We start from the raw sequence: 3842 nt of genomic DNA, 5'->3' as shown, positions 1-3842 counted from the left end.
AGTAGCAGACTCCTAGTACCATGCATGTGAAAGGATGGCCCAGCCTCTGTGCAGGCTAGACTGCAGTGCGTGGAGGCCACGGGGCCCACTGCGGTCAGATCCCTGGCACAGTGGACCTGAAACATGCGAGGCACACGTGTCTGCCCACGATCCTGAGGAGCCGAAGGTCTGGGCGAGAGGGATCACAGTGTGACAAGACTGTGGGCGGGTGCTCTTCTCTCTCTGCTTTTTCTCCCTCTATGTTTCTGTCTCACACGTGTACACTCTCTATCAAATACATTTCTAAAACATTAAAAGAAATTTCTTAAGAAAAAGAAAAATGATCCCAGATGGAAATACAGATCTGCATAAAGGAATGAAGAGCACCAGATCCAGGTAAATATATTTGTTATAACATAGAAAAAATGTAGTAACTTATTACTTAAAGGGCCCAGCCCGGAGTGCAGGGGTTAAGTGCTGTGCAGAGGGAACCGAATCCAACGTGACTGATAGTGTTTGAGTCCTGGTCTGCCGAGCACATGAATAGGCATAGCCAGGGTCCTGACGGGATGAGGAAAGGGAAGAAAAGGGACTGCAGTGTGACAAGGCCCTACTGGGGGTGCTATTTCTCTCTCTCTTTCTCTCTCTCTCTGGCATGAGCACAACCCTAATGAGCATAATGAGCATAAAAAAAAACCCTAAAAACCAAAAAACTAAAACACTCACTATTTAAATATCTTTAAAAGGTAATTGATTGTGGGGACCAGCAGTTAGCATAAAGGCTATGTCGCTGGACTCCCACGTAGTCGACCGTGGTTTGCCTCCTGGACCTGGTGGCTTAAACTCACGCCGGGCACGTGTGCATGTGTGCCCAAGATCCTGAGAGGAGAATGGAGGAGAAGGGATTGCGGCGTGGCCATCCCCCCTGGGGGGTGATTTCTCGCTTTCTATCTCTCTGTCTCTCTCTATCTGGTGAGTGCACACGCCCTATAACAAATACCTCTCCAAAAAAAAAAAATAAGGTAATAGACTGTGTGAGCACTAACACTATCACAAGGCAGAGAATACACTATATAAAGAAATACAGTTTATGATAGCAATAGCAGAACATCCACAAGTAGAGAAATCTCATAAGATCCATATGCTGGAACCAGCAGGTGGCGTGGTACTTGAGGTGTTATATTCCCACATGGCTGACTGCAGTCTGAGTCCAGGATCCAGCAGCATGAAAATCACAACAAATGAATAGATAACTAACTAAATGTTTTTTAAAAACCAGTTATATATTAAAAACAAAAATTTGTATGTTATATGTACAATGTATAATGCCATTTGAAGGTTGAATGTGATAGGTTAAAAATGTACAATAATCCGGGAACCAGCAGTTAGCGTAATGGGTATGTCACTGGACTCCCACATAGTCGACCGCGGTTCGCGTCCCGGACCCGGTGGCTTAAAACTCAAGCCGGGCGCGTGTGCGTGCGTGCCCAAGATCCCGAGAGGAGAATGGAGGAGAAGGGATTGCAGCGTGACCATCCCCCCTGGGGGGTAATTTCTTGCTTTCTGTCTCTATGTCTCTCTCTGTCTGTCCGGCGAGCGCATGCGCCCTATAGCAAAAAAAAACTCTCAAAAAAAAATACAATAATCCTTAAAGCAACCACTTAAAAATAACAGAGTTATGGCTAATGAGTCCAAAAAGAAGTTAAAACAGAATACTTAAAAATATCCAGTCAGGGCCAGCAGATGGCATGGAGGTTGAGGCGTCTGGATCTCATATGTCCAACTATATGGTTCGAGTCCTGGACCTCGCAGCTTGACAAACATGCCAGGTGTGTGTGCATGCATACCCAAAATCCTGAGAGGAGAATGGAGGGGAAGAGATTGTGATGGGGAATTGTCCCTGAGGGCTGCTTTCTCATCTTGTCCCTCCCAACTCCCCTGCTCCCATCTCTGTGTCCGGAGAGTGCATGTACCCTATAGAGAAAAATAAAATCAACTCAAAAGAAGGCAGGAAAAGAAGAAAAGGAGAACAAAGCAGATATGACACAAATAGAAAACAAACAGCAAGTTGCTAGATTTAAACCCAGTCGTACTGGGGCCAGCAGGTAGCATGGCAGTTAAGGGTGCTTTCTCACTTTCCTTCTCTCTCTCTCACTCTGTTCCTCTCTGTTCAAATTAAAACAGAAAAATAAATAATGTTAAATAAAAGAAAAAGAAATGAATGAATAAACCCAGTCGGACCAATATTTGCAACAGTCAGATATCGCCATATTGGATTTAAAAAGCAAGGTGAGACACACTGCCTCGAAAAAAAAAGCCACAGTAAATAGAAATATGCAAATATGTAAAGGTTAATCAAGAGAAAATGAATATCTGACAACATCCATGTTAGAGTAAAGAATATTATAAGGAATGAAGACATGTATTTCATAATAGGAAAGGACTCAGATAGTCAAGAGGAAGTTAAAAATCATAAACATTTGTGCACCTGACGGTAGAATTTCCAAAACCATGAATAAAAACTGATAGGATAACAAGAAAAGATAGATAAATCCACACTCACAGTCAGACATTTCAATGTTCTCTCTCACCGATTCATAGAACACGTAGACTGAAAATCAGTAAGGATGGAGGAGACCCAACCCCACCATCAGCCAACCAAACCCAGTGGACACTTCAGGAATTCTCCAAACAGCTATGCAGAATACCCACTGTTTTCGAGAGGCATGGCGTGTCCAGGATCTGATGGGCTGAACAAAACGGACCAAGGTGGGGTCACACACAGCATGACCACCCCCTGAGAAGGTGCTTCTCTCTCCTCTCTCTCTCACTGTCACGCTCACACTCACGTGCTTTACTTTGAGTACTTTTTATTAAAAGACAGTAAGAGTTTGTGTAATTGTAGGAAAAAATGAAACACTCATACACTGCTGGTAAAATGTAAAAAGGATAACAGTTTTGAAAAATAGCTCAGTAGTTCCTCAAAAAGTTCAACATAAATTCACCATATGACCCAGCAATTCCATTGCTAGGTATCTGCCCAACAGAAATGCAAACATGTCCACATCAAGACTAGTGTAAAAATGTGCAGAGTGGCATGATTATAGTAACCTGAAAATGGACACAAAAAAATGCCCATCAGCTGCTCCATGGATAAAGAAATGTATATATTCGTACAATAGAATACTATTTAGCAATAAACTGTTAAAACACTGATACATGCTGTTCCGAAGAAAGACCTCAAAAACAAGCCGGACCCCAAAAATGGCCTACTGTTTAAGTCCCTTTCCAGAAAGTCTCTCTCACAGACAAATCTACAGATGCAGAAGGTAGCTTTGTGGTTGCCGAATCTCAACGACTGCATATGGGTACGGAGGGATCCTTTCAAGACGAGGAAATGTTTTAGGTTGAGTTTTGGTGATGGTTGCACAACTCTGAAAATTTACCAAAACCCTTTGAATTGCATATGTGAGACAAGCACATTTTGTATTATGCACATCAAACTTTGATAAAGGTGTTAAAGAAAACGGGGGATCTTGCTCACTACACAAGATGACGGTGAAAGAGCTGCGGAGCAGGGTACTAAGGAGAAGAAGCCTGAAGCCAGGCAGGCTGATGCCAGGGGCAAGGTTAAAAAGGGTGCCCCCAAGGCTAAAAAGCCTGAGAAGGGGAAGCCCCATAGCAGTAGAAACCTGGTCCTAGTCCGGGGCATTGGCAGATACCCCCAGTCTGCCATGTATTCCAGGAAGGCCGTGTACAAGAGGAAACACTCGGCCACCAAATCCAGGATTGAAAAGAAAAAGAAGGAGAAGGTTCTTGCGACTGTCACAAAACCAGTTGGTAGAGCCAAGAATGGTGGTACC

The sequence above is a fragment of the Tupaia chinensis genome, unplaced genomic scaffold, assembly GCF_000334495.1.
Source record: "Tupaia chinensis unplaced genomic scaffold, TupChi_1.0 Scaffold150288_1, whole genome shotgun sequence".
NCBI lineage: Eukaryota > Metazoa > Chordata > Mammalia > Scandentia > Tupaiidae > Tupaia > Tupaia belangeri.
The sequence above is the reverse complement of the archived record's forward strand: the minus strand, read 5'-3'. Positions refer to the sequence as shown.